We start from the raw sequence: 16,332 nt of genomic DNA on the forward strand, positions 1-16,332 counted from the left end.
GGAAAACTCAGTGAAATCCAACTCTAACTTCAAGTTTATGCATCCTTCTATGCTTTCAGGTTGAACCTTTACTGAAAACACACTTTGAAAAAAAGAAATGGCTGTTTTCTGTCACTGATCACAAATAGCGTTTTCACAGCGAGAGAAGGCCAAAATGAACACATCATGCAAAACTCCTGTATTTTGAGGAAAACTGAGTAAAATCCACCTCTAACTTCAAGTTTATGCATCTTTCTATGCTTTCAGGTTGAAACTTGACTGAAAACTCACTTTGAAAAAAAGTTTTTACTGTTTTGTGTCACAGGTCACAAATAGCGTTTTCTCAGCGAGAGAAGGCCAAAATGAACACTTCATGCATAACTGCTGTATTTTGAGGGAAACTCAGTGAAATCCTCCTCTTACTTCAAATTTATGCATACTTCTATGCTTTCAGGTTGAAACTTGACTGAAAATTCACTTTGAATAAAAGTTTTTAATGTTTTGTGTCACATGTCACAAATAGCGTTTTCTCAGCGAGAGAAGGCCAAAATGAACACTTCATGTATAACTGATGTATTTTGAGGAAAACTCAGTGAAATCCACCTCTAACTTTAAGTTTATGCATCCTTCTATGCTTTCAGGTTGAAACTTGACGGAAAACTCACTTTGAACAAAAGTTGTGGCTGTTTTGTGTCACAGGTCACAAATAGCGTTTTCTCAGCGAGAGAAGGCAAATGAACACTTCATGAATAACTGCTGTATTTTTGGGAAAATTCAGTGAAATCCACCTGTAACTTCAAGTTTATTCATCTTTCTATGCTTTCACGTTAAAACTTGACTGAATACTCACTTTGAAAAAAAGTATTGGCTGTTTTGTGTAACAGGTCACACATAGCGTTTTCTCAGCGAGAGAAGGCCAAAATGAACACTTCATGCAAAACTGCTGTATTTTGAGGAAAACTCAGTGAAATCCACCTCTAACTTCAAGTTTATGCATCCTGTCTATGCTTTCAGGTTGAAACATGACTGAAAACTCACTTTAACCAAAAGTTATGGCTGTTTTGTGTCACAGGTCACAAAAAGCGTTTTCTCAGCGAGAGAAGGCCAAAATGAACACTTTATGCATAAATGCTGTATTTTGAGGAAAACTGAGTGAAATCCACCTCTAACTTCAGGTTTTTGCATCTTTCTTTGCTTTCAGGTTGAAACATGACTGAAAACACACTTTGAAAAAAAGTTGTGGCTTTTTTGTTTCACAGGTCACAAATAGCGTTTTCTCAGCGAGAGAAGGCCAAAATGAACACTTCATGCATAACGGCTGTATTTTGAGGGAAACTCAGTAAAATCCACCTCTAACTTCAAATTTATGCATACTTCTATGCTTTCAGGTTGAAACTTGACTTAAAATTCACTTTGAACAAAAGTTTTTACTTTTTTGTGTCACAGGTCACAAATAGCGTTTTCTCAGCGAGAGAAGGCCAAAATGAACACTTTATGTATAACTGCTGTATTTTGAGGAAAACTCAGTGAAATCCACCTCTAACTTTAAGTTTATGCATCCTTCTATGCTTTCAGGTTGAAACTTGACTGAAAACTCACTTTGAACAAAAGTTGTGGCTGTTTTGTGTCACAGGTCACAAATAGCGTTTTCTCAGCGAGAGAAGGCAAATGAAAACTTCATGCATAACTGCTGTATTTTTGGGAAAACTCAGTGAAATCCACCTGTAACTTTCAATTTATGTATCTTTCTATGCTTTCACGTTAAAACTTGACTGAATACTCACTTTGAAAAAACGTATTGGCTGTTTTGTGTAAGAGATCACACATAGCATTTTCTCAGCGAGAGAAGGCCAAAATGAACACTTCATGCATATCTCCTGTATTTTGAGGAAAACTGAGTGAAATCCACCTCTAACTTCAAATTTATGCATCCTTCTATGCTTTCAGGTTGAAACTTGACTGAAAATTCACTTTGAACAAAAGTTTTTACTGTTTTGTGTCACAGGTCGCAAATAGCGTTTTCTCAGTGAGTGAAGGCCAAAATGAACACTTCATGCATAAATCCTGTATTTTGAGGAAAACTGAGTGAAATCCACCTCTAACTTCAGGTTTTTGCATCTTTCTATGCTTTCAGGTTGAAACTTAACTGAAAACTCACTTTAACAAAAAGTTATGGCTGTTTTGTGTCACAGGTCACAAAAAGCGTTTTCTCAGCGAGAGAAGGCCAAAATGAACACTTCATGCATAACTGCTGTATTTCTAGGATAACTGAGTGAAATCCACCTCCAACTTCAGGTTTTTGCATCTTTCTATGCTTTCAGGTTGAAACAGGACTGAAAACTGTTTTGAAAAAAAGTTGTGGCTTTTTTATTTCACAGGTCACAAATAGCGTTTTCTCAGCGAGAGAAGGCCAAAATGAAAACTTCATGCATAACTCCTGTATTTTGAGGAAAACTCAGTGAAATCCACCTCTAACTTCAAGTGTATGCATCTTTCAATGCTTTCACGTTGAAACTTGACTGAAAACTCACTTTGAAAAAAAGTTGTGGCTTTTTTTTGTAATAGGTCACAAATAGCGTTTTCTCAGCGAGAGAAGGCCAAAATGAACACTTCATGCATAACTGCTGTATTTTGAGGAAAACTCAGTGAAATCCAACTCTAACTTCAAGTTTATGCATCCTTCTATGCTTTCAGGTTGAACCTTTACTGAAAACACACTTTGAAAAAAAGAAATGGCTGTTTTCTTTCACTGGTCACAAATAGCGTTTTCTCAGCGAGAGAAGGCCAAAATGAACACATCATGCAAAACTCCTGTATTTTGAGGAAAACTGAGTGAAATCCACCTCTAACTTCAAGTTTATGCATCTTTCTATGCTTTCAGGTTGAAACTTGACTGAAAACTCACTTTGAAAAAAAGTTTTTACTGTTTTGTGTCACAGGTCACAAATAGCGTTTTCTCAGCGAGAGAAGGCCAAAATGAACACTTCATGCATAACTGCTGTATTTTGAGGGAAACTCAGTGAAATCCTCCTCTTACTTCAAATTTATGCATACTTCTATGCTTTCAGGTTGAAACTTGACTGAAAATTCACTTTGAACAAAAGTTTTTACTGTTTTGTGTCACAGGTCACAAATAGCGTTTTCTCAGCGAGAGAAGGCCAAAATGAACACTTCATGTATAACTGCTGTATTTTGAGGAAAACTCAGTGAAATCCACCTCTAACTTTAAGTTTATGCATCCTTCTATGCTTTCAGGTTGAAACTTGACGGAAAACTCACTTTGAACAAAAGTTGTGGCTGTTTTGTGTCACAGGTCACAAATAGCGTTTTCTCAGCGAGAGAAGGCCAAAATGAACACTTCATGAATAACTGCTGTATTTTTGGGAAAATTCAGTGAAATCCACCTGTAACTTCAAGTTTATGCATCTTTCTATGCTTTCACGTTAAAACTTGACTGAATACTCACTTTGAAAAAAAGTATTGGCTGTTTTGTGTAACAGGTCACACATAGCGTTTTCTCAGCGAGAGAAGGCCAAAATGAACACTTCATGCAAAACTGCTTTATTTTGAGGAAAACTCAGTGGAATCCACCTCTAACTTCAAGTTTATGCATCTTTCTATGCTTTCAGGTTGAAACTTGACTGAAAACTCACTTTGAACAAAAGTTGTGGCTGTTTTGTGTCACGGGTAACAAAAAGCGTTTTCTCAGCGAGAGAAGGCCAAAATGAACACTTCATGCATAACTCCTGTATTTTGAGGAAAACTCAGTGAAATCCACCTCTAACTTCAAGTTTATGCATCCTTCTATGCTTTCAGGTTGAAACATGACTGAAAACTCACTTTAACCAAAAGTTATGGCTGTTTTGTGTCACAGGTCACAAAAAGCGTTTTCTCAGCGAGAGAAGGCCAAAATGAACACTTCATGCATAAATGCTGTATTTTGAGGAAAACTGAGTGAAATCCACCTCTAACTTCAGGTTTTTGCATCTTTCTTTTCTTTCAGGTTGAAACATGACTGAAAACACACTTTGAAAAAAAGTTGTGGCTTTTTTGTTTCACATGTCACAAATAGCGTTTTCTCAGCGAGAGAAGGCCAAAATGAACACTTCATGCATAACTGCTGTATTTTGAGGGAAACTCAGTGAAATCCACCTCTAACTTCAAATTTATGCATACTTCTATGCTTTCAGGTTGAAACTTGACTGAAAATTCACTTTGAACAAAAGTTTTTACTTTTTTGTGTCACAGGTCACAAATAGCGTTTTCTCAGCGAGAGAAGGCCAAAATGAACACTTCATGTATAACTGCTGTATTTTGAGGAAAACTCAGTGAAATCCAACTCTAACTTCAAGTTTATGCATCCTTCTATGCTTTCAGGTTGAAACTTTACTGAAAACACACTTTGAAAAAAAGAAATGGCTGTTTTCTGTCACTGGTCACAAATAGCGTTTTCTCAGCGAGAGAAGGCCAAAATGAACACATCATGCAAAACTCCTGTATTTTGAGGAAAACTGAGTGAAATCCACCTCTAACTTCAAGTTTATGCATCTTTCTATGCTTTCAGGTTGAAACTTGACTGAAAACTCACTTTGAAAAAAAGAAATGGCTGTTTTGTATCACAGGTCACAAAAAGCGTTTTCTCAGCGAGAGAAGGCCAAAATGAACACTTCATGCATAACTCCTGTATTTTGAGGGAAACTCAGTGAAATCCTCCTCTTACTTCAAATTTATGCATACTTCTATGCTTTCAGGTTGAAACTTGACTGAAAATTCACTTTGAACAAAAGTTTTTACTGTTTTGTGTCACAGGTCACAAATAGCGTTTTCTCAGCGAGAGAAGGCCAAAATGAACACTTCATGTATAACTGATGTATTTTGAGGAAAACTCAGTGAAATCCACCTCTAACTTTAAGTTTATGCATCCTTCTATGCTTTCAGGTTGAAACTTGACGGAAAACTCACTTTGAACAAAAGTTGTGGCTGTTTTGTGTCACAGGTCACAAATAGCGTTTTCTCAGCGAGAGAAGGCAAATGAACACTTCATGAATAACTGCTGTATTTTTGGGAAAATTCAGTGAAATCCACCTGTAACTTCAAGTTTATGCATCTTTCTATGCTTTCACGTTAAAACTTGACTGAATACTCACTTTGAAAAAAAGTATTGGCTGTTTTGTGTAACAGGTCACACATAGCGTTTTCTCAGCGAGAGAAGGCCAAAATGAACACTTCATGCAAAACTGCTTTATTTTGAGGAAAACTCAGTGGAATCCACCTCTAACTTCAAGTTTATGCATCTTTCTATGCTTTCAGGTTGAAACTTGACTGAAAACTCACTTTGAACAAAAGTTGTGGCTGTTTTGTGTCACGGGTAACAAAAAGCGTTTTCTCAGCGAGAGAAGGCCAAAATGAACACTTCATGCATAACTCCTGTATTTTGAGGAAAACGCAGTGAAATCCACCTCTAACTTCAAGTTTATGCATCCTTCTATGCTTTCAGGTTGAAACATGACTGAAAACTCACTTTAACCAAAAGTTATGGCTTTTTTGTGTCACAGGTCACAAAAAGCGTTTTCTCAGCGAGAGAAGGCCAAAATGAACACTTCATGCATAAATGCTGTATTTTGAGGAAAACTGAGTGAAATCCACCTCTAACTTCAGGTTTTTGCATCTTTCTTTGCTTTCAGGTTGAAACATGACTGAAAACACACTTTGAAAAAAAGTTGTGGCTTTTTTGTTTCACATGTCACAAATAGCGTTTTCTCAGCGAGAGAAGGCCAAAATGAACACTTCATGCATAACTGCTGTATTTTGAGGGAAACTCAGTGAAATCCACCTCTAACTTCAAATTTATGCATACTTCTATGCTTTCAGGTTGAAACTTGACTGAAAATTCACTTTGAACAAAAGTTTTTACTTTTTTGTGTCACAGGTCACAAATAGCGTTTTCTCAGCGAGAGAAGGCCAAAATGAACACTTCATGTATAACTGCTGTATTTTGAGGAAAACTCAGTGAAATCCAACTCTAACTTCAAATTTATGCATCCTTCTATGCTTTCAGGTTGAAACTTTACTGAAAACACACTTTGAAAAAAAGAAATGGCTGTTTTCTGTCACTGGTCACAAATAGCGTTTTCTCAGCGAGAGAAGGCCAAAATGAACACATCATGCAAAACTCCTGTATTTTGAGGAAAACTGAGTGAAATCCACCTCTAACTTCAAGTTTATGCATCTTTCTATGCTTTCAGGTTGAAACTTGACTGAAAACTCACTTTGAAAAAAAGAAATGGCTGTTTTGTGTCACAGGTCACAAAAAGCGTTTTCTCAGCGAGAGAAGGCCAAAATGAACACTTCATGCATAACTCCTGTATTTTGAGGAAAACTCAGTGAAATCCACCTGTAACTTCAAGTTTATGCATCCTGTCTATGCTTTCAGGTTGAAACATGACTGAAAACTCACTTTAACCAAAAGTTATGGCTTTTTTGTGTCACAGGTCACAAAAAGCGTTTTCTCAGCGAGAGAAGGCCAAAATGAACACTTCATGCATAAATGCTGTATTTTGAGGAAAACTGAGTGAAATCCACCTCTAACTTCAGGTTTTTGCATCTTTCTATGCTTTCAGGTTGAAACATGACTGAAAACACACTTTGAAAAAAAGTTGTGGCTTTTTTGTTTCACAGGTCACAAATAGCGTTTTCTCAGCGAGAGAAGGCCAAAATGAACACTTCATGCATAACTGCTGTATTTTGAGGGAAACTCAGTGAAATCCACCTCTAACTTCAAATTTATGCATACTGCTATGCTTTCAAGTTGAAACTTGACTGAAAATTCACTTTGAACAAAAGTTTTTACTGTTTTGTGTCACAGGTCACAAAAAGCGTTTTCTCAGCGAGAGAAGGCCAAAATGAACACTTCATGTATAACTGCTGTATTTTGAGGAAAACTCAGTGAAATCCAACTCTAACTTCAAGTTTATGTGTAGCTGGCTGCTACCAACACCTACAGCAGTAAAACTGTCACTCAACTCATTGTTAGTGGATTACTGAGCAGACGGATGGATAAAGAGGTGGATTCTACTGGACAATGCACTGGAGAGTTTGTAATCTGATGTTTCTGGACCGTCTTGCTGTCGTTAGCCTTTAGTCACCATTGGCTTCAATCTAAATGTACATGAAATGCAAAAGACAGATTTTGAGTGAAGCATCGCTTTCAAGTGGAACGAGGTCATCCACAATGTAACTCCCTCTGATGCAATTGACAGATAGCAACTCGTTCTTTGATAATACTGATGGCATTTATTCCAAATAAAGTGAAATCACCAACGTGAGAACTTATTGGCTGCATATGCCTTTAAGAGGGAATTAAATATGCCTTTGCAAACTTATAAGCACCATGTGGCTCGTGAGTCTCTCCATACAACACGAATTACTGTGCAAAACAAACGGAGTGCATTTCTCTATGTGTGCATCTGCATAACATGTCCGTGGGAAACACCGTTTTCTGAACATTAGTTCCGCTTCATACTCGCATGCAATTAGGTAGGAACCTTCGACAAAAATGTTTAGGAACATAAAATAGGTGCACTCACTGACTCAGAGGCAGTTATACACAAGATGGGTTTAAGTTAGAGGCTCATAAATGAGTGTAAATGAGTGTGCTGTCTACATCAAGTTCACTTGGGAACTCTCCTCAAACTGAACATGAACTGACTTGTTCAAGTCATCTGGAAGTGTTGTTGTTATTTGCGAGGGTCAACCTGAAGGCCTGTGAATTTGTCCCTGGAGCCGTTGGTGTTACAGTCTGTGTCCCAGACCTAGAGGGTGGAGACTTGGATGCCCCAGAGCCTCAAGCACAGAAGAGCTACACTTCCTCTATTTATGCAGAGACCCTCCAGTTCCTACTGCAGAACAACGCCCTGCAGGTAACCAAACCCATGTCAGCTGCTCACCAACCTGCTGGACTCACACTGGTCCCATATGAAGTGAGCCAGAGGGCAGAAGTCCTCAGTGACTAAGAGTTGCTTCTACTGAGGAAAACACATCTATTTCAGTCAATGATTCATCATGGAAATGAAAAATCCTATCAATGTGGTCTGGTGTCCAACTGAGCAGACAGGCGATTCTCAGCTGCAAGACCATTTAAAACACACCAACTTCTTCATTCTTAGATAAATATCTACATGTTCCAACAAAAACAAAACAGTTCCAGTGTGTCTTGGTTGGTAATGAACTTGCTCCATTGCGTTGTCAGATGGTGGAGAAGGCCTTGTCCCATGAGCTGCAGAGTTCAGATGCTGGTCCAATTGTTTGCTACCTGCTTCATCGGGCCCATCTGAAGATGCTGAAAGCTTACTATTGCAGTGCCATTGCCAGCCTCAGAGAGGCGCTGCTTTCCAAAGACCAGGTACTCCCAGTGGTGACTGCAAGCTGCAGGATTCCTTGTTCCTGTATTTGTACTCTGAACTGTTAGACTATTGATAATGATGCTCACCAAACACATACTTTTATAATTCCTGTTCATTTACTGTAATTAGATGATGTAATTACCCAACCCTCCAAATAAAAGGAAGGTCGTTAGTCCGGGTCCCTGAGTGACAGCAGGAGCGTTTATATTGATGCTAACTTGCTTGTATCTTAGACGTTGTGTCTTTGAAGGCAAACGTTCTCTCAGTGAGTCCTGGTGGACGTTAATGAATGAGACACAACCCTGTTAGTTTCTTTGGTCCTGGTACTGAGAATGTGAGCAGCCATGCAACCGTATGGTAAACCAGGCTGTACCAAACCTGCTGAAACTCATGTGGTGTGGACCTGTGAGCAGGATGCAGACATGTGGGCTCTGAACGGCCACTGCCACTACCTGGCCGGGCTGTTCACTGAGGCCAGGGAGAGTTACGAGAGGAGCCTGAGCTTCCAGCAGCAGCCGTCAGACTCTCACCTTGTTCACCTCCGCCTTGGCTTCATCTGCCTCCAGGAGGGGAAGGTCAGACAGATGTACATAAATGTGTGTGTGTGTGTGTGTGTGTGTGTGTGTGTGTGTGTGTGTGTGTGTGTGTGTGTGTGTGTGTGTGTATATATATATGTGTGTGTATGTATGAATATGTATATGAATATTAAGGTTCTTCAAACAAATGACATTTTTCTAGGCTTTTCGAGGCTTCAAGTTTTCTTAGGCATGAGCAGCCAAAAGCGTCATGAAAACAGCTTTTTTCAAGACCATTTTTCATGATAACTGCTGATATACAAGACAGAGGAACATATTTGGTAGCAATATGAAGCATTTTAATCACTCTTGAGCCACAAACCAATCATACAAATAATTTACAAACGTCCAGTTGTACGTCAAATAAAACATGCTGACCTACTTCCTGAGGAAGGTACCACCTGTGGTTGTCTAGTTTCACCAGGACTGCTTGAGCAATGTCAGGATCAGTTTTTTTGAAGTGCAGCATGTCCTTGAAGAACTGCAGATCCTCTACCGGAGCATCAGGAGTGAATGTTGAGTTCATCCACATTGGTGTGTAGAACAATGACAGAAATTTGATGAGCCGTTCTACCTTTGTCCCAGTCTCTTTATCACATGCTAGCTGCCCAGAAAACATCACCATTTTCATAGAGTAGATGTTTCTGGCCAGGTGGATGGCTCCTGGCCGACTCCAATGGATCCCAGGAGGAGGTGTGTCCCCAAGAATTACCATTGTCAGCTCAGCTATCTCCCGGTAATCAGCTCTGGGTGGCCTCTCCCATCTCAGCATCTCCTGTAGCTCCAAACAGTACACTCTCTTGTCACTGAGCCATTTCCCTCTGATGGTCAGGATTTTAGGGGAATCGGTGCTCAGGCCAGTCCATGCCTCCCTGAATTGCTTAAACCAGGGGTTTTCTGGGCTCTTGACCTGACCAAACAGCTTCTCCCAGACAGCACCAACCAGCACTTCCAGGATGTGGTGCCTACATGCCAGGTAGAACACCTTTCTGTCCAGTTGTTGCTCCAGAAGCTTGGCAGCACTACAGTGTCCTCCACTGTTCCTGGACGTGGTGTCAAATACGAGGGCAGTAATCACTCCAGTAAGTCCCCACATCTCCAGCAAGTCCATGGAGGCCTCTGCCTGCGCTGTTCCCCTTGAGCTGTCTATTATTGGCACTCCCAGTAGTTTTCCTTCAATATGATCTGGTGGCCCGGAAACCAGCACAGCAAGAGTCTCTGATGTAGTCCCAGGCAGGTAACAGGTAAAATCTTGCCATCCCAGTGAAGAGCAGCATGCTGTGGAGGGTCCTCACGAAAGGCTGCCATGTACTCCTCGCTGATATGGTACCTGGCCAGCATCCTGTTCCTTCTTGTTGTCCAAGCAGAGATCACAAACTTGTTCAGGTCTCTCAAATTAGGTTTGAAATACTTGAAAATATGAGGTTTTTGTGGGAAAAACATCCAATTTCATGAATATTTGAGAATTTTGTTAAAGAATAGACAGTAAATGACATTCTTTGTCTTTATTACACCATTTTGAGGCAATAAAGTGAGGTTTTATGAAAGAAATCTGGTATATACATGTGTTAAACATGCCATTACATGACGCTTTTGGCTGCTCATGCCTAAGAAAACTTGAAGCCTCTTGGGGCCAGTCTTCCTGGCCTCCCAGGTCAAAGTGATGGTTATTTTGGGCTTTTTCATGCCAAAAAGCATCTGAAACTTTGCAGTAGCATACAAAAATAGAAAAAAATTGTAAACATTTATATATGTGTATATATGTGGGTGTATGTTTATATGTATGTGTGTGTGTGTGTGTTTGTGTGTGTGTGTGTGTGTGTGTGTGTGTGTGTGTGTGTGTGTGTCTGTGTCTGTGTCTGTGTCTGTGTGCGTGTGTATGAAGCACTGTAACTGTGTGGATGAGTGTGTAACATCAGGCTTCAAGTGAAACCATATGATCATTTTCATTTTTCTGTTCTGATAACTTTCAGTCTGATCAAGCCACAGCCACCTACCTGCAGGCTTGTCAACAGTCTCCATCCTGTCTGACCTGGCTGGGCCTGGGCATCACCTGTTACCAGGTAACCACCCCTCCTGCACCATGATGATGGAAATGATTACCATAGTGCCCAGGGAGATGATGGATTTTTGTTGGCAAACCTGGTGTGTGTGTGTGTGTGTGTGTGTGTGTGTGTGTGTGTGTGTGTGTGTGTGTGTGTGTGTGTGTGTGTGTGTGTGTGTGTGTGTGTGTGTGTGTGTGTGTGCGTAGCTGGGGGAGCTGTGTGTAGCTGAGAAAGCTTTGATGGAGGCCAACCATTTGAACAACCAGAATGCAGAAGTCTGTGCTCACTTGTCTCTCCTCTGCCTCAGGGTGAGTGATGATGAGCTTCCAGACCAGTAGAGCAGGTCCTCAACATTCCATTACAAAAAATGAAAAATAGAACAAAATGTTACAAATAAAGTCAGTTTTGCAGCAAATCTGGGGACAGAGCTTCAGGTCTTCACTCCTCTGTGGCTGCCCAGAGTCACACAAACATGGCAGGTACTCACATGTCTGACATCCACTGCGTCCTCTCCAGTTCTCAGAATGACCAGCGTTCCTGAACACAAACACAACATCAAACATGTCCACAATTCTAGAAGGACATTGATGTCAAATGATGGACACAAGTGATCCAGAAAATAAGGATTAGTCCTGCAGTCGTCACTCCCACCTGTTGTTTTGCATGACACAGCTGATATAGCATGAGATATTAAAAATATATGGAATGACTGAAAAAACCAAGCCCACTCGTGCCCCTCGTCACTCAGAGGAACCACACGGGAGTCGTGAGGCTCTGCTCAACACTGCCTGATTTACTTTGGGTCTGGCTGGTCTTGTTGGAGGGACAATCTGTGCTGTCTGGTTGTCTTCTAGTTATTAAATGTAGTTCTCTGGCTCCAGTGGTGGAGGTCAAGCGTGACTAAAAGGTGGCAGTCTGGGTCCTGCATGGTCAGTGGTCTTCAGTGGACCCTGACCTGAGACAGAATCTGCCCCCAGTCACCAGCCGTTTGATTTCAGGGACTTTTGTATTTTGGATGAAATCCAGCTTCAGTGGAACTCTCAGATCAGAGGCCAGCAGCAGCAGTCCAGTAGCAGTGGTCCCAGAGCAGAGAGAAGCTCATGATGACACTGTTTGCTCTTTTATGTTTCAGTCTGACGGACAGGAAGAAGCAGACCTGTTCTTCAAACGGGCCAGAAGGGTGTGTTGGCCTGACGTCATGACTGCATCAGACTCTGCACGCTCAGGGACCATTTTATCCTTCATTGATAATTAGAGTGTGTCTCTGTTCTTGAGGCATCTAATTATTTTGAGAAGCAAAAGGTTTGGTTCAGGAACAACCACATTTGCTCTGCATTCAAGAAATGTTGAAGGTGCAGTCTGACTTGGAGCTGTTCTGATTCAGATTGCTGGCCTTAGCTGGCCCTTCATCTCCAACGTCCCTGACCACAAACTCGTCAGCCACACAAACACAACTGACATCTGGACAACATGAGTTCTGATGAGCCCCATTGTTGAGGTGTCATCGTTGTTCATCTGCTCCTGTGTGAAGGGAACATTTGATGTGTTTTCTTGGTTTACAGTTCAACCTGCAGAATAGTTCACTTGTGGAGGAGGTGAGAGAGCTGCAGGATCAGGTCCGCCGCTGTCACCTCAGGGCACGGCTCAGAACCAGGGCTCAGAACAGCAGGGGCTTGAATAAAAAATAACTGAAAAAGATCAATGGTGTGTTTCCTCTGGGGTCCAAACTAAGACCCTCAATCATTAAGTTCCAACTTTGAGGTGATAAAAGGTCTCTCCAGAATTTGTCACCATCCTCTCCAGAAGGGAGGAGGATTTTACTGTGGATTTGATGGGTCCTTATTTCCTGTGTTCATGTTTGATTTGATAGGATTTGTAACGTGCTGAGACATGGAAAGTATCTTCTGTCTAACAGGATTTCTAACATCAAATACATCAATGTATAAATGAATTTGTAGTAATTGATACTTCCCTCTACATCTCCAGTACCATAAAACTAGGATGTACTTATCAAATGTACTTGTTGTGCCTGTGGTACTACACATATATTGGACTCGTGCTTCTGTGTGGTAGTGACATCACTGTGTGCTCTGGGCGAAGATGTCCCGCAGCCACGGTGAGTCCTCGTAGAGGCGAGGGTCCCCCAGATACTCCGAGGTCCTCTTGTAGAGGTAGAAGTACAACACAGAAGCTGTCAACAAATATTTCAGGAGGTTTGCAGATTTCAAAAACATCAAAGTGCAGGAAAGTCAGCAATGTCGCTCATTTAAAGCTGCAGGAACGATGTTGATGGTATTAATCGGTGCTGAGCTCTGAGCCTTTTGAAAGTATTTTTGGACAGTCGCCATCACGACCTGTACACTAAGTTGATGAGTATTTTGTTAACCTTTCCACTGAGGTGGAACCATCCTGGGCAGAAGGAGAGGCCAAAACTCCTCCTTCAACACTGTCTTTGAAAAACTGAACCAGGCCTCAGTAAAGTACTGCTCTCTCTCTCTCTCTCTCTCTCTCTCTCTCTCTCTCTCTCTCTCTCTCTCTCTCTCTACCTGGGGACATCTGATAATTTACAAATTGCTCCTGAAAAGCTGTCAAAACTGCAAATGAAAGTTTCCATCTGGAAAGAGAGAGAGAAGGCGTGCAATTCCAACAACAAACACTGAGATGCAGATCAGCACAGGACGTCTGTGTTTGGCAAAATATGGCAAGAATTTGGAATTTTTACTTTCCAAATTCCAGACACGGCACATTGGCACCAGATGAAGATCGCAGGCCTCCCCTGCAATGACTACAATCCTAGAGGTCCCAGGTGATAGGAATCCTGTACAAACAGGGTTGAAGTTGGGATTCAGCACTTTTGGTTTGAAAGACTTCTATTTCCCAGGATGCATTGCCAACCAATAGTATCATCATATTGTTGCGAGGTGAGCGTTTGTCAAAATGGCAAAACCCATCAGTGAATACATTTAATAGGAGTTTTCTTCCACTGAGGACCAGCAGGGCCAAGAAGCTCAGAAGTGCTCCTGACTGAATGGTCTTCATCAGACTGCAGTGTTCAGGACCAACTGATGCATTCAGCCACAGCTCAGCTTCCAGTCTTGAACCTGGGTTATTCTTCTGTCACAGCCCCACAGGCTGGCCCATGCACTCTAGGAGGACAGAAGAATGGAAACTTTACTCTTTTGTGAAAGCAGAAAGTTTGAATTGGAAGAAAGTTGTGAGAATCTGGAACTCCAAATAGTTTCCATGCAAAAGAAGACCCCCCTGTTCAGGCTTTTGTCAATGGGGCTCAGCCTTTTGGTTTGACAGGAACATGCAGGTAGGATATTAAAACCAGCATGAAGGCTCTCACTGAGAACTGTAGGCCTGGTCTGTGTTTGAATAGGTCCACCTTTGTTGACCCTTGAGTCAAGAACACAGTGTCTTATTATTTGTTGTCATTTGCTCAATAAACTGTTCCTTCAGCTCCTAGGTTTTCTTGGTCCTCTCAGGTTGAAAGGTTGGTTTTCCTTTTTATGTTCAGTTGGCGCACCATCTTTTGTTGACTTGTTGAATCTTGTTCTGATGTTATTTTCGTTGGACATTTTGATCCTTTCATTTGAAAGAGCCCTTATTTTGTTTTGTTTGTTTCAAATATTAAAAAAGAAATAAAAAGATCAGCACATATGAAGCTTCAGTGGAGAATCATGGTTGGACTGTGGAGCCACAAAGGCGCTGTCACACTCACCAGCCTCTTTGGGACTGGGAGGATTTGGGGCTCCAGGGCTGGAAGGACCATGCAGCCTTTTCTCTCCTGAGAGCAGGGACATTGCTGTGGACACTGGAGGAGATGGCAGGGGTCCCATGTTGTAACCCTGGACTCCTAACATCCTAACCCTACCCCATGAGGACATCTGGATCTCTCAATCATCTGCAGGGGAGGTCTTGATGTGGACTTGGCTGGTGACCACATGGTGACGCCTGACAAGCAGGAACTGGCCAGAAGGCAGTTTGAGCCACTTCCTCCCCATCTCACCCATCTGCCTGTCTCTTGCTCCAGTGGCCAAGGTGCCATGAATGGCCAGTGTGATCAGCTCTCCAGGACACACAGTGACATGAGCCAGCTGGGCCAGTTCAACCCCAGGAGGGGAGGTCCAGGGGATCATGGAGGGTTCAGGTGGTGGATCAGGACCCCAGGATGGACCCTCACCCTAAACCTGACCCCCCCATGGACTGAGCTCTGTGCAGGGATGGTGGGCAGAGATGAAGATGCACACACAGCTGTGCTGGGACTACCTGGTCCTGGTGGGACCGACTGGTCCTTCTTAGCTGTGTATGATGGTCACGCAGGATCAAGGGTTTTGAACTAGGAGGTTAAAGACCACCACACGCTGACTGTCTAGGCTGAGCTTTCTATATTCAGTGGTTTAATGTGTCTGATGTCATTTTCAGTCCAGTTGCTTATTTGAACTGTTGATGTGTGGCTCTGTTGGCCTGCTGTCCCTATGTGGTCTGCCCCTGGAGGGTCCAACATCAGAGGTCTACTTTCTGAAATTCTCCTTTTGTTCCCCATTAGAACAGAGGAGATAGAATTAAGATGAACTTTATTTCAAAACAAACTGGAAGGTGTGAGAAAATGAGCTTTTGATCATGTTCTGTTCATATGTCACCATTATATCAGGAGTTGATTGTGTATAAGTACATGATGTGATTGTTTATGTTAAGTTGTGCAGGCTGCTAGTTGCGCCCGAACTGTCAAGGCTGAATGACGAAAACAACAGGACAAGATGAACTGAGTGTGCAGGAGGCTGGAGTACTAATCAAGAAGTTTGATATGCATGAGTGTAAAATTACGTATGCAAAAAGGTGTGGCTTCAAGCATATATTCACTGTCTGTTAATATCTTACTCAGACTCTCTGCTGCACTCTCAAGGTGCATGTAGTGGGGTCTCCAGATATATCTGTGTCTGCTTTGTTGTGTGAAATAAAGTGTTGATTTGTCAAAGGCAGACGACTCCGGTTGATCTCTTCTCATCAACGGACCCGGTGAAGTCGGCGTACTTCAACAAAGGGAAAAGTTGACACACTTTCTTTGGTTGTTTTTTTTTTTATTGAATCTCACTGAGATTTTTTTTCCTTTTATTTTGAAAGTTCCTTCAGTTGTTTGTTTGTTTTATGAGTTGACTTTTTATCCTTTCATTCCAAAGTACTTTTTTGTTGTTTGTTTTAAATAATAAAAACATTTTCATTGCTAATTGGTAATAAAATGTTGAATTTGTAGTGTAATGGTTTAATGTATGTTTTTAATATCAATGTTTTTTATACAAAATGTTTCTTTAAATAAATGTTCTTCAT

The sequence above is a fragment of the Aulostomus chinensis genome, chromosome 2 (genome assembly GCF_037954235.1).
Source record: "Aulostomus chinensis isolate RoL2024-O1b breed Wild chromosome 2, RoL_Achi_v1.0, whole genome shotgun sequence".
Taxonomy (NCBI): Eukaryota; Metazoa; Chordata; class Actinopteri; order Syngnathiformes; family Aulostomidae; genus Aulostomus; species Aulostomus chinensis.